Source organism: Carassius auratus, chromosome 9 (assembly GCF_003368295.1).
Source record: "Carassius auratus strain Wakin chromosome 9, ASM336829v1, whole genome shotgun sequence".
Taxonomy (NCBI): Eukaryota; Metazoa; Chordata; class Actinopteri; order Cypriniformes; family Cyprinidae; genus Carassius; species Carassius auratus.
In genome coordinates, this window is record NC_039251.1 from 23,809,141 (window position 1) to 23,832,092 (window position 22,952).

At 37.5% G+C, this 22,952-nt stretch overlaps 2 long non-coding RNA genes across 2 annotated transcripts; one reads left to right on the forward strand and one right to left on the reverse strand.

Moving 5' to 3' along the window:
• LOC113108820 (uncharacterized) lies at nt 1-22,847 on the reverse strand. Its single transcript, XR_003292814.1, has 4 exons — nt 22,748-22,847; nt 21,472-21,546; nt 21,312-21,380; nt 1-542 (listed from the first exon to the last, which is right to left on the reverse strand). It is a non-coding gene; the product is annotated as an uncharacterized LOC113108820 (long non-coding RNA).
• Nucleotides 10,729-14,856, forward strand: LOC113108821 (uncharacterized). Its single transcript, XR_003292815.1, has 3 exons — nt 10,729-10,956; nt 12,747-12,831; nt 12,967-14,856. It is a non-coding gene; the product is annotated as an uncharacterized LOC113108821 (long non-coding RNA).
• Nucleotides 22,848-22,952: the final 105 nt, after the last annotated feature.

Genomic DNA, 22,952 nt, shown 5'->3' on the forward strand with positions numbered 1-22,952 from the left:
AGGAAACAAACTCCACCAACACAGAAGAATGGAAAAGTTTCCTTTCCTGTGTGAAAAGGTAGACCTGAATTTCGCCCCTCTCTTTTTCCCCCCTACAGGCATGGATGAAGTCATAGAATCTTTTATCTATCTCTTTTTCCCGCACCTCGTTCTGGCTCCCCGAAGTTGAATGATTAAAGCCGAAACAAGTGTTATATGCCACAGGTAAAACTTTTAACAGACCAATTCATGAGATAACCTTGAACATATGGTTAGATTAACGTTACTTCAGAATATCTCTCAATTCCGTACAGCTCCATAACAGGACATAATTGCCAAAGCACATAAAATAAACCTCAGTTTTCCAGACAACCTGCTGTGAAAATCAATCAGTTCATATGTTAACATAATTAATTGCATACACGTTATATGACTTTTCACGTCTCGCTACTCTGACCCAGCGTTCTAAAGGTGACTCCTCAAATGAAGGTCTTCTGCGAGCGTGAATGCGACCGCGCTGTGATCGTGTCATGTCCGTACAAGTTTTCGAAGTCTTCTGGCTCCTGTGTGAGTTGAAAAGAGTAGATCAATTTCTAATAAACTTCTTCAATGGGCCAATTTTGCCTTTCACTGGCTGCTTTGAAAGGCTCCAGTTAGCATTTAGAGAAAGAGATGGAGAGTGAAGGATGATTACAGAGGAATACAGTATGCCACTGAAGGTCATCACTCAAGGATAATGAGCGCTGTATTGAAACTACACCTGTTCCCACCGTCTCTTTTTCCAACCCAGTCTACGTGAGTGAGAGTTCACTAAATCATATTGATCTCAAAACAACACAACTGATTGATGGTTGCATTTCAGGGTACGAAAAAGCCTCATGTCCTTTCAAAGCAAAGAAAAAAATTATAGAATTTAGAAATTTAGAATTATATAAAGGAGGGAGGCTGTTAAGCAGCATTTGATCACATTAAAATCTTCATATTATTATCGGTACAACATTTGTAAACTTATTCATCTTTGAGGGCAATTGACTTGTTACAAGCAACAGCAGTACTAATAACAAAGACAAATAAATATATGTATTTTTTATTGTTTAGTTAATATAAACATAATCTTTTTGTAGGAAGCTTCTTCAGTAAACAAACAACCAAAAGAGTCAAGCATCGATGACGGTCACCTTAAACAGTTTTTATACATTTGTTTAAATTCAGATTTTTTTTTCACTGTAAACTAAACTGTATACTAACAGAATTGTTTACTGATAACTGGTATGTGTGTGTGTCCATCCATCCATCATCCATCCCATACACACACACACTCACTTTTTAAAAGTAATTTATTTCTGTGATGGCACAAAGGAATTTTTTTTTCAGTCATTACGGCAGTTGTCAGTGCCACATGATAGTTCAGAATCTTATAAATCAATTTTAATATGTGACCAGGGAACACAAAACCAGTTATAAGGGAAAATTTTGTGAAATTGAGGTTTATACATAATCTGGAAGCTGAATAAATAAGCTTTCCATTATTATATGCTTTGTTAAGATAAGACAATATTTGGCTGAGATACAACTATTTGAATATCTGGAATCTGAGGGTGCAGATAATCAAAATATTGAGAAAATCCCATGTAAAGTTGTCCAAATGAAGTCTTTAGCGATGCATATTATCAATAAAAATTACGTTTTGATATATTTATAATAGGAAATTTACAAAATATCTTCATGGAACGTGATCTTTACTTAATATCCTTATGATTTTTAGCATAAAAGTAAGTATCAATAATTTTGACCCCTACAGTATATTGTTGGCTGTTGCTACAAATATACCAGTGCCACTTAAGACTGGCTTTGTGGTCCAGGGTCACATATGCTGATTTAGTGTTCAAGAAACATTATATATTATTATCCATGTTGAAAACAAATGTTTTGTTTAAGATTTAAGTAGACATTTTTTCACGATTCTTTGGTTAACAGAAAGTTCAACACTGCAATTTTTTTTATCAATGTCACTTTTGAGCAACATAAATGTGAAAAAAAAAAAATATATATATATATATATATATATATTTGATGTATATTTTTGCATGACAGAATTTCTTACATGACTTAATGTTTTTTAAACTGCCTTACAATGTAAAACACAAACACAAACAACGTATTTGTAGTTGGACGGTCATCAATGCTTGACACTTTTGGTCAACTAATGCAGAGAAATGTCTTATTTCCTCCTTGCATATTTCCTGATTTATTCTATGAAATCTGAGGTGAACGGCCATAATGGGATTAGAGGCGGTGCTGCTGAACCCAGCGTGGCCCTGCTACCAGCTCACTCAAGAGAAACACACAGTTATCACACAACAGCAGATTGTTTTGAACTACTTATGAAAAAACCGAGCATCTGAAGACAGAGGCACTCTTGCCAGCGTGAGCTGGTGTTAAGTGCATGGTTGTTCCCGTTGTTTTATTTAGCATCTGCAGAATTCCCAGCATAGTTAAGGTGCTTTGGAAAAGGATTAACTGTTGCTGGCAGCGGCGAGCAAGCCTCGCAGATTTTCCCCTAGCAAGAAAGTACAAAGAAGAGGAGGAAGAGGGAGAGGGAAAAGAGGGAGAAAAGGCAAAGAGAAACCACAATAACAAGTTGTATAAACACGACCTGAGAGTGAGACGCGGGTAAAAGTATATCTAAACAACAATTATCCCTGAAGGAGGAAAGGAGGAGGCTTTCACTTGCCTACTTACAGTGTCCTATTACATCAGATGCTTCATTTCCATCGCTCTCTTCTAGCTAATTCCCTCCACCTCTCCCTCAGTGCCTTGTTTTTCTCTAATCATTTACTCCTCCATTCTGTCCTGTTATGTCCAGCTGTTTTCTAATGGGTGTAATTAGAGAGGGACGATATGGAAAAGCCCAAATCAAAAGATGCACGCTGAGGCATCTAAAGTGTCATTCCCAAATCATTTAGATTATTTGAGTTTTGTCATTCAGTATTTTTAACAGAATATAAGCGAATAAAATACACATCTGAATGACTTCAAATAGTAAGTATTTTCTTTTCACATCTTCACATGTACGAAATTATCTTTGCATCAGGAGTATTTTTTCTCCCTCAGGAATGTGTGCAGACGATTAAGTATTTTAATAATTTAAAGTCTTTTTGAGTTCAGTATGACCATGAAGCATGCCTGGCATTATTGTGTCCATTACATTGTGTCCACATCCCGAGATTTGGATGAAGACAAATCCATAGTGTTCATAAAAACAAGCTGACTTGAATTGAGATATTTGCCAGGACACTGTGATATCTCTTCTAAAACCTTCAAAAATGTTTTAAAAATGTGCAAATGTAATTGAAGTCAGCCACAGTCAGTCATAAGTTGGCACTGACCTTGATACAGGTAAAATAAACAGACATTTTTAAACCAATATATTCAAGTTTCCAAAGATGGGTCTGTTGTAACAAATGATTTAGTCTGGGAAAGTTGTAGCTGTATTCAGATGCTCCTCTGCTGTTCCTTTGGTTATGTTCCTTGTTTCTGGAGCAGAGAAACAAGATCCGGTCTGTTCGTAGAACTGCAAACAAAAGCACTTGACTGACGGCCAGATTTCTTCTCGTGGCTGCGCTCGGGTTTCCACGCTCCCAGTATGACGCTTGAGAGACGGCAGGTAACGCAATCTCAGGTGTGCTCGGGGGCGTGGCCGGCCCTTTTCTCCTTCTTCACCTTGATCACCCGCAGCGCAGCGACAAACACGGCTCCGTTTCAACCACTTATCCTGCTCCGCTGAAATAATCATCTGATCAGCTTCTTTCTCCCTCTACCTCTCTCGCTCCCATCTCTGTTTCTCTCATTGGTTTCCACTCTTTATTGTATGGAAGTACAGTCTGTATTTCCACCCTTTGTCTGTAGTTATTCTGAAGCAAAATGAATAAAGCCCTAAACGTTAGTGGAGCTGGTTTTTCCTTTTACATTTTTTTTACCCCTATATAGAAGGTGTATGATAGTGAAAAGGATACTCATGGATGCTGTATACTCACATTAGCATGTGAGGGTTATAAAGGTTATAAAAGGGTTATAAGGGTTATAAAACTGGATTTCATAAAAGAACCATTTTTGTTTCACAAAAGAGCCTTTCAGTGTACAGTTCTTAAAATATATATTTTTCTTAACAGTCTGAAGAACCTTTTCCACTATTTTAGGTTCTGTGGATGTTAAAGTGATAGTTCACCTAAAAATAGACAATTCCGTCATTAATTACTCACCCTCATGTCGATCCAAACCTGTACGACCTTCGTTCTTCTTCACAACACAAATAAAGATATTTTGTGGAAATTCGAGAGCTCTCTAAACCACCATAGACAACAAGAGTCCTACCATGATCAAGATTCAGAAAGGTATTAAGGACATTGTTAAAATACAAATCCATGTGAAATCAGTGGTTCAACAGTAATTTTATTAAGTAAAAAAAGGTCATTTTATTTTATTCAATTATTTCGATATGATATCATTGTGTGGATAATGGCGAAGGACTGAAGAGAAGTAATTGTTGAATAAAGTCCTTATTTTTGTTTTCTTTGCACACAAAAAGTATTCCTATAGCTTTGTAAAATTACAGTTGAACCACTGATGTCACATGGACTACTTTACTGGTGTCCTTACTACTTATCTGGGCCTTGATCGTGGTAGGACCATTGCTGTCTATGGAGGGGTAGAGAGCTCCTGGATTCCATCAAAATACTTTGTTTTCTGAAGGTAAATGAAAGTCTTGTGGGTTTGGAATCAACATAAAGGGTGAGTAATTAATGACAGATTTCTCATTTTTGGGTGAACTAACTAAGGAAACCGCAGCATAAATGCCTGAGACTTTGAAATACTGCTTTCGTTAATAATTTTTTTTGCTCAAGTGTTCTTGGTAACAACACAGAATGCATTTCCACGCCCTAACACAAGTGTTGACAAACTAACACATATGATAGAAGTGAAAATGACGGCTCCTATTAGGCATAATATATAAATGTCATTTTTGTGATTAAATATGAAAGCTTTAAATCCATCCTTTCCGCTCGCTAGGTATACTGTATATTTTTGAGGGGGCCAACTCCCCGGCGTGCAGTAGTTTAGAGTGCCCATTTAGCCGGGCCCCCTGCTCTCCTGACAGCTGATGGAAAAGGCAGTGTAACAATGAGCCCCCACCGTGCCTCTCTGCCTGCCCCCAACCACCAGGGGAAGAGGAAGCAGCGGCAGCCGTGTGACACATTATTCTGTCCCCCCGGAACCTGCAGCCAGGCCAAGCCCCCCCTCCGGGTTCCCTTGGACCTCTAAGTGCCAAGCCATGGACTGAGTGACATTTCCAGAGTCCTGACCTTTGTTTTCCCATTGACTGGGAAGACGTTTGAAGGAGGTACAGTGCACACTGGTCGACTCTCGGCGAACGGCACACACTCGCAATTACACACATGGTTTTAGAGCTGCTCTCACAAAAGGAGAACTGAGCGCTATACTGTCACAGAACTTATGCGAGAGAAATGCTATATCTGGTTTACGTTGGATTTTAACTACACCGAGTCTGGATAAAAGGCACAGCAAACTTAACAAGACTAATAAAAAGTAACCTCGGTGCACTTTGACTAAACTTTAAGAGCAGAGTTTAATCTTCTCAAAAATGACCACTGGAGACCAAATTATGGCACATTTTGTGTTTCTGAAAAGCTCCCCTCAAAATGAAGTCAGATTATATTCAGCGTTACATAGAAATGTCTACCACAAAATTAATTCGGGGGGCATGTTGGTTTGAAGTATGGGTTCTCGTAGGACTACATTTAAAAGCAAAACAGGAGAAAGGAAAGCCTCATGTGGAGAAAATGGCATAAAATGGAGTGTACTGCAGTGTTGATAGGTTGAGTCTTGGGCTTTATTAATGATATAAGCTGCCGGCCAGTGCTTTGGTCAAATCAGACACCTGCTATGGCTGCCACGCTCCAAGAATGGTGACATCACAGGGAGCAGGACAAGTCAGATCCGCTGTTAATCGCTCGCCTTAATTGAGTGCTCTGCTGAGTTCAAAATTGCTCAGTACAATCAAGACTCATTTAAGAGTCCCACCATGTGCTCTTAGGCCATGATGAGATATTGCCTTCATTGCCTGTTGTTTCTGCATATTAGCCTTCCTTTCAATACACCCCCTACATATTTGCCTTTTTTACTCCTACCCTTCAGGTTGCTGTTTTTACTGGCTTTGGTTTTCTCTAATTTCCCTGAGTTCCAGGTGGGGGAGGAAGCTATTGTTTTCGAACACCCTGGTCCCACTCCTCATTTGTTCCTCACTAATTCCAACTTGGCAGAAAGTATGGACCAAAGTAAGTCTTTCTTTTTTCTTCCCATATCTTGTATCACTTTGAAGGGGGTTATTTTGCAGTATGAACTGCACATTATCCAGTGTATGATGTGGCTGCTCACCATATAAATATATGAAATATTGATTTGACATGAAAGATTAACTCTGAATTCTCGGAGGTAATTTTTACTATATAATCGATAACTGAGATGCAAGACAGCACCAGTTCTGGTGGTGAAACGAGAGTGTGAGTCCGCAGTGTGATACGCGAGACATGAAAGTAGTGCCTGATAAACAGTGTTACCATAGGCAATGGTGAATATGAATCAATGTTTGATTACTAGATGGTGCAATTGACCAATTAGAATCAAGTATTCCAGTGAGCAGTGCGATATTATTCATCCGAGTGCTTGCTACTAATAGCACTGTGACACTCACGCACTTATTTTGCACATAAAAGTTTTGCCTATGCAACTCGATCTCATGGCAACTCATACATATTTTACAAGGGATTTGTATGACCTCACTCGTACAAATTCGTATGATTTTTGCTAAATCGTATGTACAGTAGTCAACATTTGAAGTGGATCAAAGCCTTTCATCAAAGTTGTCCTCAAACCTAAAATCTTAATAGGTTCCCCAGTTTGTATGAATTTTAATTTGTTCACGAGTTCCCCAATTAATTTTTACAAATGACCTACCCCTAACTTCGACCCTAGACCTACCCCTACCCAACCCTAAACTTACCCCTCTAGACAAATCATACCAGCAGGGTCGTATGAATTCATACGAATTAGCTACCTTGGAAAATACGTATAAATCCGTCATGAGATAGCGCCCCACAGTCAAACACAAGACATCTTTACAAAGCTAAGTTAAGGCTGCTCTGTGCTGGCCAAAAGACTCAACTCTTGGTATAACAGTATACGGTAAATTATGGTGTAAATGCATTTATGCCACCTCTGAGCAGCAGTGTAAAGACACCTTCTGGAGTGTTTCGGTTCTACATTTGCAGTGTAAATTTGGCATCAATATGGTAAAATATATGAGCAAAGGAGAAGCATTAGCATGTCAGATGAATAATACATGAGCAGTAATATGGCATGTAGGCATATGAGCAAAAAAAACGTCTCGTAATGTAATCTGACACACTAGCCATGAAGTTTTCATGCTGACTGAAGTTTATTTCTTGTTGCTGAATGCTGTTCCTTTGGCATCTGGGAAAACAGACACCACAGGTGCTCACACTGCATGTGGAGACATATAAAATATAGCTGTAAAGTTTTTAATGCATGGATTTAAAACAACAACAGTACATTTTTATAGAAATCATTTATAGGAAATTTTTGTTCCACCAAATGAAAAAGCATTTTAAGATAATTTCAATACAAATATTTAGTGCCCCCAATAGGCCAATCATTGTAATTTTTTAAATGTAAATTCCTATAAGACTCCTGTTGGTTTTACAATAAATAGATTGTGCAAATGTATACTGGTAGATGCCTTAGTGTCACCTAGTTAATCTTGTGCTCAACACAGCATGTCACAGATCACACGAGCCTCGGACACGAGCACACACATGCAGACACACACACACACACACACACACACACACAAGCACACACACACACACACACACACACAGTGTATTAAATGTGACCACTCCCAGCGCAGTGAAACTGTTCAGGCAATCCACACCACAGCGGAGTGAATGCCTTACTCTTGTAATTTATTACTGTCTGACCACAGTCACATTGTATTATCCAACGTTTCAGCCAAGAGTTGTCCAAGAGCCTCACCTGAGATGAACTCAAGCTGAATGGAACAGACTGCATCTTGCCCTTCCACGGTTTATTAAATTAAAAACAGTAAGAAACTGTACTGACTCAAACTACTCTCATCTGAATGCTTTATGGACTTAATTAAGTGACGTATTCCCTTTCAATACAAGTTAAGCTCAGCTCACAGTATTTGTTGAATAATGTTGATTATCACAACAAAAAAAAATTGTCTTCATTTGTTTTCTTTAAAAAAATTATGATGTGATTTGAGGGAGACGTTTTAAGGTTTTATGTAGCATTTTCATCTTATTAAGTTTTAGATTTGAATACAACTTTACACATAACAGGTTTGTAAGCAAAATGCTTGTTAATATGATTTTAATGTTTTGAAACAAAGTCATTTAACATTAAGGGACTGGCCCCATTAAAGGGTTAGTTCACCCAATAATCAAACTTATGTAATTAATAACTCACCCTCATGTCGTTCCAAACCAGTGAGACCTCTGTTTATCTTCGGAACATAGTTTAAGATATTTTAGATTTAGTTAGGGCAATTTAGAATTTGTTGAAGCATCAAAAATAAATTTTGGTCCAAAATTAGGAAAAACTATGACTTTATTCAGCATCGTCTTCTCTTCCGTGTCTGTTGTGAGAGATTTCAAAACAAAGCAGTTTGTGATATCCGATTCACGAACGAATCATTCAATGTAACCAGATCTTTTTGAACCAGTTCACCAAATCGAACTGAATCGTTTTAAATGGTTCGCGTCTCCAATAAGCATTTATCAACAAATGACTTAAGCTGTTAACTTTTTAAATGTGGCTGACACTCCCTCTGAGTTAAAACAAACCAATTTCCCGGAGTAATTCATGTACTGACTGAACTGCTGTGAAGAGAGAACTGAATATGAACACCGAGCCGAGCCAGATAATGAACAATAGACTGACTCGTTCACGAGTGAAGAACCGGTTGAATTGGTTTTCGGATCACCAGTAGTTCTTTCGGACAGTTCGATTCAATAAATCAGCCACATTAAAAAAGTTAACAGCTTAAGTCATTTGTGGATTAATGCGTATTGGAGACACGAACCGTTTAAAATTATTCAGTTCAATTTGGTGAACTGATTCAAAAAGATCTGGTTACATTGAATGATTCGTTCGCGAACCGGATATCACAAACTGCTTTGTTTTGAACTCTCTCACAACAGACACGGAAGAGAAGACAATGCTGAATAAAGTCGTAGTTTTTGCTATTTTTGAACCAAAATGTATTTTTGATGCTTCAACAAATTCTAACTGACCCTCTGATGTCACATGGACTACTTTGATGATGTTTTTCTTACCTTCCTGGACATGGACAGTATACCGCACACACAGTTTCAATGGAGGGACTAAGAGCTTTCGGACTAAATCTAAAACATCTTAAACTGTGTTCCGAAGATAAACGGAGGTCTCACGGGTTTGGAACGACATGAGGGTGAGTTATTAATTACAACAATTTTGATTATTGGGTGAACTAACCCTTTAACTTCCATTATACTGTCAGTGCCTTATTATAGTTTTACTTTCCTTATAGAAAAAGCGGCAAAAGCTATATTTATTATTAAATTGGAGATAATTCAGTCAGTTTTAAGTGTGTTTACGTGCACTTTAAATTTATTGCAATAGGAATAAATAAATAATACTTTCTTTATTTAAGTCTAAACAAAGATGCATCATATTAAATACATTTTGGTGAAAAATGCTGGCAAGATTCTCTACTGTCAATAGTGTAACAATGTGTGGAGTCACAGAAGTCACTTTCAAACCAAGCGGGTTTCTGTTGATCAGATCGTCGACTTGAACCATTTGCGAAATCTGCATGGGCGCATTTGCTAATCTCACACAAAATACATGGTTGCATGAATTCCTATTAAAATGAATGGATTTTGTCTGTGAGAATTTGCAGAACAAGGATAAATGTAAACTAGATAACTGCAAATTGTAACTTATCCCAGCACCTATGCATCTTTTGGACTACAATTAGACCTCATCTTATTTATGTCAAATACCAAATATTTTATCATGCATTGTGTCATACTTGGACAGACAGGAGAAGACTGCAACTCAACTATGAAAAAACTTGCTTTAGCTTGATTATAACCGTACATGTAAATGTACTCAGTGATCTATCTAAGGCCACACAGGCATTAACAGCCCATTAGGACAGGTCGCTCAGGGTGAACAGTCATGTAGGAACAACGCTGATCACAGCCATTGTGTGTTGTCATGGTGGGACGGCAGGAGTGGAAACCTAGTACCAGAGACCTCACCTGATCTGAGCTGGTATGATCCGTTCCCTACTTGCTGAGGCCGTGACTGTGCTATTGAGAGTGTGCTGAATGCTGACCTTAATTGCTTGACGGACAGCTCAGATAAACTCATATCAAACATGCCCGTTGAAACCGTAGACGCTGTGTAATTAGTGAACTCCAGGGAAACAGATAAGGCTGCAAATCAAAAAGGGAAGGGGCCTGTGCATGCTAGTTATTCATTTATAAGGGTGTTGAAAAGAATTACACGTTCAGTACTTCAATGTGCTCGACTTCTGATGTTCGAATGTGTGACTAATCAAAGTGTGTTTGTTTTTTCTTTCCTATGCCCACACATCTAGAGGTGCACGAGTCAAGTATGTCACATGCTTTTCCTGTCCAGGTATTCTGGTGGTGCAACTACCTGAGGAGCAGGCCAACCCTGTCATTTAGCAGTAAATTTATCCTGTGGTGGGATAGAGAAACTGTGGGGATAAAGACAGCAGACCTATCCCATGACTAGGCTGGCGGAGGGGGGTGGAAAACCTACCCCACAGCTGGGACAGGCCAGGTAAGGATCACTTACAAGCTGCAGGGTTGGGAGCATCATTGTAGCACCGAACTGCCCACAGTATTTAAAGCCCCCCATACACACTTCAACAGTCTCAGGTTCAGTCTGCTGTGATGGAGCAGATAATATGCCTCCAGAGGAACCATCTGGAAAACCGAGCCACCACTCTCCTGTTGCTGCCCCAACGTAAATTCTCATGCACCTGTCTGCGGACCAGACCCGTCTCTGTTTTTTTTTTTTTTTCTCTTAATAATGGGGCATGTGGTTACATTATTGCGAGTAATAAACTCTATAAACTGTATGTAATAAACTGAATGTGTGTGTGTGTGTTTATATATATATTCTTATATTCTTTTAAGAATTAACCCTAACTTCCTTCCTAATAAACCTGACCTGATATTATATAATACAAATAGTGTTGTCTCTTTGATTAATTGATTTTGTTGTTGTTTTGTAAGCTGTTCTGAAGTGTCTGCTAAGATAATTGAAGATTTTTTTGTCCATAATAACACGTAGACAATGAGACAATACTGTTTTGCCACAGTGACCAAAATACCCTTATTCTGAGAATACATACAGTAGCTCAACCTTTCTGAGATTTAAAGTTTCTTTAACATATCCTAGCGTTCATTTACTAAAACAAATCCACTGTTACAGAACTCATAACCTTACTGTAATCCAACTTCCCAATGAGACAACCAGCCTCTTCCAAATAGTGACATTTGTAATGACAAACCAGTAGCAAGTGAGACAGCAGCTAAATTATATAAACAGTGGAAAATAATCTCCCTCGGTTTGTTTTACCACAGGTGAATGCTCAGCGAGATAAAAAAAAAAAACCCACACAAACAAAAATGTGCTATTGGTATTTGCTGATCATACCTCAGTAGACCAGCTTCTTGGTCTGTGAAGAAATGTCAACCTCTCATCATCACGCTATATGGACACAGCAGGTGTCAGTGATGATAGTTTCACTGTGACAGCTGTGTCTAAAGGGTCCAGAGCTTCGACATCATAATTATAGGTATGTAGACACACAGAGTCGGTCTATACTTTTCAGGCTCATGTCCCAATACAGAAATTACCTAATTATCTTATTCCTGCATTGATGTGTGATTGTATTAATGAGACCTAGAGTAGATCAAAGTACATGACTGTCTTTTAACGTCTGTTGTGATGGAATGAACTACTCAACCAAAGAAGCACTGCAAATTATAATTGAATCAGCAACAGCAGTACAATATAAAACTAGGGACTGCAAGTAATGAATTATAGCCTAAAATTCAATGTATTTAACAATTGATTGCAAAACGTTAAAATATGTACAAATATACAAAAATTCTCTTTTGCTCCAAAGGCTGCATTTAACTGATCAAAAATAACTCTTCACTGGACTTTTGTAATAAATAAATAATTTAACAGCAACGTTGTTGGATAAGGTCATTATTTTTGTTTTCTTTGCGCACAAAAAGTATTCTCGTAGCTTCAAAAAATGATGGTTGATCCACTGATGTCACATGAACTATTTCAATGATGTCCTTACTACCTTTCTGGGCCTTGAATGTTTTAGTTGCATTGCTGTCTATGCAGAGTCAGAAAGCTCTCGGATTTCATCAAAAATATCTTACAGGTTTAGAACGACAGGAGGATGAGTATTCCTTTAAAACAGAAAAAGTTAAAATCACTGGTAGCTTTTACAGACACATTTATCCTCACTTTATCTCAGAGGTTTACACATTACTAAAAATGCATTTCTCTACGGACAAAATAAATTGGATTTATGTTTCCAGGAACCCCACTGCTGTACTCTATTGTTAATTCCTGGGGAACTGAAATCACAAGACATGCAAGACTTTCCTCTCTACATTACTCTGTGTGAGTATGTTTGTGTCCGCCAACACGTTTAGAGTTCTGCAGTTACACCTTTGTAAATGAGAGTGTGTCTTCTTGCAGTATTTGTGTGGGTGTGGGCGGTGTGTAACTTAACCTCTTGCTCCTCCTAATCACTAGCTGTCCATCACACCAGCCTGGAAGTGCTTTCCTTCCTCGTGCTCATCAGAGTCCTCGAACACACTTTCATCTCAGATCAGGTGACCTCAGGTTTATGGAGAGCGAAGCCAGCAGGATGGATGCGGTTTATCAAGGTACAGGACATGAATGTCCTAGTGACGTTGACACACGTCTCACCTCTCTCCCCATGGCGACTGTCCTTCCTGCTACAGACACAGGCTTCCTCTTTTCTTAGTTTAAACCATTTGTTCAGGGCTTGAAGCACTTGTCACCTCAGGGAAGCATAATGTTATGCCATCATTTGAACGAATGGGAGAGAGAACATCAGTTACACAGTCTTTCTTAATGTCACCTATAGTATTCATGACCTGTTGTCCCCTAGTGGTTTCATCAGTAAAACATCCATGTCATCATTTACTCGCCATCATATTGTTACAAACCTTTCTTTCTTATGTAAAACTCAAAAAATATACTTTGAAGAACTGTTTGTGTACTCACAATGAAAGACAGTGGGGTCCAAAACAACTTTGGACCTCTTTGATTTTCATTGTAAAGAGTAAATGAGTAAAAGATGATAATTGGCCAAACACTTTGTGCCAAGCTTGCTATTTGTCCAATCATAAGAAAATATGTGCTGACATTATAAAAGGGACCCAATTTCATAGCTTTAGAAATCGTAATTAAATGCCCTTGGTGACATGAGAATGGTTTTCTCAGAAAATGCATTGCAGTCTTGCACAAACTCATTTGAGGGGATGAAATCAATGTAAAAAAATCTTTGTTTTTCTCATTAGAAGCCGATGGTGGAGTTAATTGATTTCGAAGCTGCGAAAAGATGCTGGTTTAAAAACCTTCCTCGCTGATCTTGATAACAGTGTGGGCCGATACCTAACGAGGTGCTGCATTAATTGTCACCCTCTGTTGACGGCGTTCATTTGGTGTTTAACGGAAAGATTGATGTACTGTATTGATTGAATGAGCGGAGCAGCCTGGGAATGGAGCTGAGCTGGTGTTCTCAGTCTCGCCTCTGATGGACTTCAGCAAAGAGAGCGTCTCCAGTGCTGACACTGAGGCTGCGGGGACTGTCAACTTGCACGAGGGAGGTCTGTTCCGAATCTGACTGCTAATAAAGCTCTCTCATTCAAGAAGTCATGGGCTGTCGCTGGAATTCTTGGCTGCTTTTCTTATGAGGAAGGCTGTGCTCCTCTTTTCTGCCAGGGCTGGGGGGGAGGCGTTGGATGAGGTGGGGGAGAGTTGTAAACCGTGAGCAATAGGGGGTCGATCTCTCCAATAGATGTCACGTATTTTAACGAGCAGTTTCAGCCCATCTCAAAAGACACGGAGCACAGCGGGGTGAACAAAGATGGTCTTTGTCTGGGTGTATGGATGGGTGGGTGGGTGCGATGTGTGTGTGCACACTTAAGGGAAAGTGGAGAGGTGTGTGTTCCACTACTGTTGCCTTCCAGGGGCTCCTAACAGTGGGGTATCTTGGATCTTGGGAATGAAAAGGGTCACGAGTACATGTAGGGTTCAAGATTTGTGCTAAATTGTTACTTACTTTGCACCCTGTATGTTTACTAGGCCATATCTAGATTCCTGCATTGAATGGCCTTCATGCATGTTCTCAGTCTGCATCACACTATTGGTCCTGCTTGTTCACGCGTATTACTGGGTAAAAACAATCTAATCATGACAATGAAAAAACAAACAAACATGCGGTCGAACATATAAACAAATACAACTAAATGTTGATTAACAATCAATTTCAATGCTGTTTATATTCAGTTTGAAAGTAAGGCTGACAGAACTACCTCTGTGGTGCACTTGAGATAAATATTTGATTTAACATATACAGATGATGTCTGAAAGTGTATGGTTTGTTATTTTAGGATTTTGATAAATTGATAAGTTGTCACAACAAAATATTTAAGAAATAGAATCATATGCTCAGAGTTCACATTTATACATTAATTGTCATGTCAAATATTAAATGAATGTACATTACCATTTGCTCTCAGAAAGAAATGTACAAAAGCTGTCACTGGTACACTTTTGTACCATTCCTGTAGTGGTATGTAAACTTTAAAGTACCAATATGGAAAGGTTGCTGCTCCAGTAACAGCTTTTGTACTTTTCTTTCTTTCTTCATTTTTTTTTTTGTCAAAAGAAAAGAGAATATTTTTAGTAAATGTAAAATATAAACGTCTTCATGAGTTCATGTCACTTGAGTGATGCTGTCGTTAAAGGAAAAGGGTGATACTATTTACTGTAATTCATGTTCAAATTTCTATTGAACTCTTTACTCAAATCATAACGCCAAAATAATTTGTAATGGAAAAAATAGCAGCACAAATCATTTTAACACTAGTAAAGTAGTAAGATCTGGCTTTGCACTTTATCAATGTCCCTCAAGATGGGAATGGGCATGTTTTAATTTTTGTTTTAGTAGAGGTCCTTGAATCCCTCTATGTAAGACTTGAATGGAATGTATGTTGGCAAGGCTTTTTCTTTAATAGCTGTATTTGTTGAGCTTTTAAGTACAGTTTTTTAACAGCTCTATAGAAGCTGGAATAATACAGACCTCTGTTCATTCTGTAGACGAATTGGGTGTTTAATACTGAGGCTGAACAGAAGCATATGTGTATTCCATTCATTCAAGAGTCCTATCAGACCAAAGACCTGAACCTTATGATCAATGAGTGGATACTGAACATGCTGTCCAAGGTTTAGTCTGATCAATGGCCATGCATTTGCCTGCATGGAGAACAGTTGGAGAGACAGGGAGGCTGATAAGTGTGTGTGTGTGTGTGTAGCTTTGAGACTTACAAGCAAAAAGAAATGCTTTACACTTTCAAGTGCTTTGATTGGGCCTTGGGCAGGCGATGAGTCTGTCTTTTGTTTTGGGAGGATGTGGAGGTTGGATTCTGTGCACTCCTTTATCTAATGGCCCAGGTTGGGATAAAATGGCCTTTGCATAGAACAAAGGGTCCACTAATAAAAATTAAACAATGAATGGAGACAAGCAAGGTCAGTGAGCAGAGCGGTGAGGACTGAGTATTTGCTACTCTTCTGTCTATTTATCAATTATATTATTAACATCATTCGTTTCTCAGTGCCAGAAGTGAGGATGAAAAAGATGGAATGTACACTGCTTTGTAGGAAATCATAAGGAGAAAGATTCAGGGTTACCAGCCCTGCCAATTTATAATTTGTGCAGAGGAATGACAACTGTTGTAAAGTTTTCTCCAAAGGTTTACAGAAAGGGCTCTAATGTACTAATATACTAATATATATATATATATATATATATATATATATATATATATATATATATATATATATATTTTTTTTTTTTTTTTTTTACATGAAAAAGTGTCCCAATCTTATTTTAGGGCAAATGCCTATGCAAATCTAGAGGTATTTGTATAATCCATTAAAGGTGAAGTGTTGATTTTTTTTTATGTAAACATATGCATACATACTGAATTTAAATGTGTATGCACCTAGGTTATTTCTTGGCATCTGTGGTTCCGTCCAGAAGCTTTAACATCCATGGAAACTTTCCATTCCACTAAAGGTTCTTTATAGTGGAAAATAATTCTGTAAATTTTTCTTCACATTAAAAAAAAGGGTGTTCTTTCAAGAACAGTTTACTTAAAGGTTTTTGGGGACCCCAAATGGTTCTTCTGTGGTATCACTATGAAACTTTCTTGTGGAACCTTTATTTTTGATAGTGTTAGACATTTGTAAGTTGCCATCTAAAATTGTTCTGTTTTGAGCAAATACTGGCACAAGTTTAGAGCAGAGCTTTCTAACACCCTGTATAGGTTTGTTAAACTGGTTTGTCATTATGTACATTAAATACATTATTTATGTATTTAAATACATTTTTCTGAGAAAGCAATTCATGCTGCTACAACTAAGCATCCAGAGAAGATGGGTGAGAAATACTATGTTCAGCTTTTAAAGTGACAGTTCTTTGTGGGCCCAATAGCTTTAGTTGAGTCAAGTATGTGTGACTCTAGTTGGTTTGCTCTCTTTTGTGCACTGCATTGATTATTTTCAGATTAATGCTTGGTCACCGAGTCTAATAAAAACATTTTTCCACCAATCTGTTCGGAGTAACAATACGAGTAGTATTTCCATTAGAAAATGGTTCATTTCTATTGCAAAATGTTTCGTGTTAACTATACTCAGAACAGGGAAACTGTGTTGGTGGAACAGCTTTAGTGATATGCCAACTCAGTTATTCACTTGTCAGTTGCTAAGGTAAATCAGGTGTGGTGAGATTACTAGTCTAGCTAATATTTGATCAATATATTACACTTACAGATCATTCACACCAATGTTTGTTTACCAGTGAACATGTCATCACTGACGTATTTGTACACTCTATTCCTGATTTCGCACCACCATGGAAAAAGAAGAAGAAACTGTGTAACTGTCTGTCAACAGTAACCATTCAAGTGGATAGTGGAAAATCACATTATGTTGATACTTGTGTGTGAGAGCGAGAGAGTGAAACAATAATAAACAAAAATTGTAACGTGATCCTGTGTGGAGGAGTTCCTTTCGCTGAATGCCGAACTCAGTGATGTGATATGTTGCGTTGCAGGAATCATGCTGTATGTTGAAGTTGTGGTCGCAGTGCTGTAGATATGCAGAAATCGTCAATGCAAATGAACCCCCTGCACCTGTACCTTCCAATTACCTCCCAAGAATTGCATTAAGCCTCTGGATCCAAGGCTCACTTGAATAACAGAATAACAGATGAGATGGCAAAATTACTAACGCGCCCGGCAGGAAATTGGAAAATGGGAAATCTGTCTGGTGAAAGTATTCAATTACTGCGCTCCTTTTCCACACGTTCGGCCACGTTTCTGAAACATGGTAATTTCCGCTTTTCTCACCGCCTCTTGTGCTGAGAACAGAGCCTACACCAATCACAGATTATTATTACACAGATATGAATACGACGCGCTCAAGTTCATGGCTGTACTCTTAAAGATTTTCCCTCAGCTCTTTTCCTGGCTCTGCTGTTATGCTTTAAAATGACGATGAGTTTAAGATAAAGAAGGGTGGAATTTGGCAGTATAAAGGACGACATCAGGCTCGCCTGCACCTTTAAAGTCAAATAAGAAATCTTTTATCTAATCGCACACTTAGGCTGAGTACAGACACACATAAACACACACCCTCCATCTCCTCTTCCAAGTCAGTTCTGCTGTTCCTCTCTTTTCAGCTGGGAGATGCTATGTGTCTAATTCCACGTTGTTATTGATGCTGGCTGCTCCCCTCGATAAGAGCAGGCGGAAAAATCAATCACTCCCATTAGACGCTGAGAGAGTGACAAGAGGGCAAACCCTGGCAAGGACCCCCAAACACCCCCTCACTGTATTTTCCTCTGTGTGCTTCTCACTGCTCTTTTACTAGATCTTTCTTTTAAGTTTCTCTTTTACATATCTGTTTGTCTTTTTTTGTACCATTCACACTTTTAACAGCTCAGCAGTTCTGCTTTACATATTTTTAGCAAGGTTGTGGTCTTTTTATTTTTTATAATAACTGCTACACATAAAATGACTTTACAATAATAATAAATAATTATAATAATAAAATTTTACTTTAAATTGTACATGTGTGTTTTTTTTTTCTAAAGAGTTTATGAAAACTATCTTTTCAAGTGTCATTGTGTTAATAATAAATCATGAAAAGCAGAGACCTGATGGAATTTCTGCACAATTTACTCAACCAACGCAAAGGTTAATAATGTTAAAGTTCTCCATTCACCCAAAACTCTGGCTTCTGTTCATAAGAGAGGGTCACGATCTGTGCCAGAATCAGAAACCCACAGCTGCAAGTTTAGGGCAGTTCAACTGTCCACTGTCAGAAAACTTATTATCATTTCATTATATGTAGCAGCCATCGTCGATAAACAGTTTACAGGAAACAAAGACACCTGGATCCATGATGTAATCAAGCTGCACCACATGCGCTAATAAGCTTTTGGATGTTTGCTCTTCAAAGTCCAATAAACAGGATTTTGTATCGTAATGATACATTTAAAAAGCGTAAAACAATTGATTGCAGAATTCAAAAAGTTTTATCAGCACGCACGGCTAGAGTCTAAAAGCAGAAAGTCCCTACAGAGGAAGTAGTGACATTCTAAACCCTGTAAGAAAATCGTGAACTGATCCGTAAAGACACACCTGAAGTCAATAATGAGCGAGGGAAACAGGACAAAAGAATAAAAGAGCGAAACTGTGATTCATCAAAACAATTTTAGCAAATAAATAACAGAGCAATCTTCGAGCTAATGGAGCCCTTTCACAGCCGAATAACTCAGCACACACACTCCATTAACTAAACTCAATACCAAGATCATTATTATCTGATAGACATACAAAAGAAGCACCCCATAGTCAAGCCTTTCAGTCCACATGGCGATTAATTACTTTAATTCATCCTAATGGTAAATAACAATATATGTGAGAGTATGTCCTGCAGAGCCAGACTCACAACAAAGCAGCATCTGTAAATTGTCTCCATGGTCATCTCAGCTCAGATTGATTATCTTATCTGCATTCACTTGCTTTACAAGTTGAATTATTTTCCTATTAGTCCCAGTCTGCATTTAAATCTTATTCTCTACAGTAATGTGCTTTTTCTCTCCTGAAAAAACAAAGGCACAAAAGTGGCTCCCGTTTGCTTGCAAGACCCAATAAAGCATGTGTGTGTGTGTGTATGTGTGTGTGTGTATGAAGAGCAACAGGATCCGTGTGTTTGGGTCAGCATCACTTTCAATGACCCCAGTTTTATAGCAATGCAGGAGTTTAAACTCTTGGCAGCCATCCCTATTTTTTCTTTATTTTTTATTCCCTTTCCATCTCCGTATTTCCTCCTTACTGTTTTTTGATCCTGAGCTTGGGGGTAAATCCTGCTTAGCATTGCCAGTCAATCCCGCACATAAAATCCATTTCTTGGCTTTCCCTTCTCTTAAGGGTGAATCTATTCTAAAAAGAAGCTTATGTATTGCGTTTTTCTTCTCTCATTCATATACACTGCCAGTGAAACTACAGCTTCAATTTAGGAGCGTGTTAGACCCTCAGTAAAAGATCACAGACCTGACGTGCGTTTTCTATCAGAACTGGTGAGGCCAGAGTGTTAATAAATCACTCTTTTAATCTAATCGGTCAAACGGGTTTGCAAAAATGTCTGAAATGGTTCACCATTTAGGATGGTTTTTACAAACATTTATTCATGTACAGAGCGTCTGCAGTGGGTTCTCACTTAGAAATAGAAACAGATCTTGCAAATGCCCTTTTTAGTGATAAGCAGCCCTTTATTGTGCATGCAATAGATTTTTGGTAAAAAGCATTTCTATCCATATCTATGCAAATAAAAAGAGTATAAAAATGATCAGAATATCACACCACTTTTTGATGGTGGGCTTCAGTACTGATGAAAGGCTACAAGGCTGGAAATTCTAATTCAAATCTAGTATTATAAAAAGCTTCATAAAAAATATAAAAAATAGACCACAACTATCTTGTAGTAAACATACTGTAGTAAACATTTACATAATATTTTAAATAATTTTTGTTGCATTTTTTGTTTTCATATATATATATATATATATATATATATATATATATATATATATATATATATATATATATATTTATCATTATATTCATATGTTTTAGATATATTTTATTAAGTAAAAATATAAATAAAAAGAGTTCTGATCTTAATCACATCACTCTTTCTATAAAGGACTGCCTGCAATAGAAGTTAGTTATAGAACAACACTGCCATCTATTGGAAATCTTTCTGAATCACATCTATTTTAATACGGTACTGTACTTCAGCTGAAAACTGGAACAACATTTTTAAGTAAAAAAAAAAAAATTGTTTCAGTTAAGAGTTCTCCCAGTATTCATTGGTAACTGCTGTCAATAAAAACAAGATCACAATGGAATATAAAAGCTATTTTCTTTTAGGTGAGCTTCAGTCATGTACTGGAAAAAAATATATTTATAATGAAGTGTGAGCTTCTTCATTAAACAAGTTACTGGATGACAAAATGATTGCACTATAAGGCTTTTCACACTATCATTAATTATCTTCCTAAACCCTGGGTCAAAGAGACGTTTAGCCCTTAGTAAAGCAACTGTGAGTTGTAAGCACCTTTAACTGTGGGTTAGATGGTTCAGAACAGGGCCAGCACTACTTTTTTTGAGGGGGTAACTGAACTGCAGTGTTAAAGGAATGACGATGTTGTGCCAGAATGTTACAGTGAGAGAGTTGTTTAACAACAGAAAACGAACCAAAAACTCAGTACTTACCTCTTTAAATATGCATGTGAGCTGTACAGTTCCAGAAACATTCACATTATTTCAGCTGTTGTCTGGCATCTATGGGGAAAATGTGAGAAATGTGCAATGATGAAAAACTGTTTATAAAGAGATGATGAAGTGACATGACTAACTATGATTAATGACTAACCCATGGATTGGCACAGTGGCTCCTGATCCTGGAGGATCCTCAGAATGCTGCACATTCTGGATGTCTCATCAGCTCCTTAGTAGAGAAATGTGCGAGACACATGAAAAACAACAACCACAACAAAAACATACAAAATAGAGAGGGACATTACAGTTAGTGAAAAAATGTAATAAAAATACTTTACAAAAGTCTGTTTTACACAAACGTCAGTAGATTTAGCTTCAGTTGAAATTTGATTATTGGGCATAATAATAATACAAAAAAGCCCATTTCTGGCACAACAGAAAAAATAAAAGTCATGTTATGGTAAATCATAATCATGACATAAAAAAATGAGATAAAATGTTGGCTTTTACATAAAAAAGACATGATAAAATGATGATATAAAAGTCATAAATACATAAATTGGTGTAAATTGGAATTACATAAAAGTATTTCATAAATTGGCTGAAATTATTACAGAAAAAGTCAAAATTATAAGATCAATTTAAATTATGAGATGAGTCAGAATCATGACAAAAGTCATCATTATGACAAATATGTCAAAATTATTAAATAGAAATTTGGCAGAGCTTACATTTATTATAATATGTCAAATGATTAGATAAAATAATTATTTTGACAAAATTCTGCTGTTATAATTATTATTTTTTTTCTTATTATTATTAATAACAATCATAAAATATTAGTGGTTATTAATATCTACTTATTGTTATTCTTATGAGGCAGAAATGGGCTTCCATATAATTGTTTACCCAAACAGTCCATCATCATTTATAAACATCTGTCAGTTCACTAAAGGGCGGTCATTTCCCACTGGATCCAAGGTTACTGGTTTCTTAACTGTTAGACAGATGTTGCAGCACCACAGCTGCCTCACAGTAAAACATACAATCTGTACACCTCTGAAATTAATAGCCGATTCATGAAAAATAAGCAGCATCACTTTGTGATATTTCACTGTTCTATATCATTCATTCTTACATGGTCTGCCATATGGCAGCAATAGAGTAGTACTACAGCATACTGTTGTTGAATTGTATTATATTAAACATGGTAATGTAACATCTGTTGTAATATATTCTTCCATAAAGACTAGAGTAAATTCCCGGAGCTATAAATAGATGTTTTATGAGGCAGTCTCTGTGTCTGAGCCCCACAGGTTACATGGGGACACGAGCAGTATGTGCTAGACTAGCATAGACCGTTTTCAGACTAGCATAAACAAAAACGTTTTCTCAGGTACGGTTTTCCTTTGGGGTGTAAAAACGACTACCTCACGCCTTCCATGAAAGACTGCCACTGAGCTCGCTCACAATGATATGTTAAATTCAACACAATCCGTGGAGAATTTGTGAATGACAAATCCTACTAAGGCGAAGGCTAGCTTCTTAATATTCATGAGGACGGCCTCGCCATTGGAAAGTTACCCGCGGAACGTCACGACCTAATTAATATACACAAGCCAAGCTACGCCATTG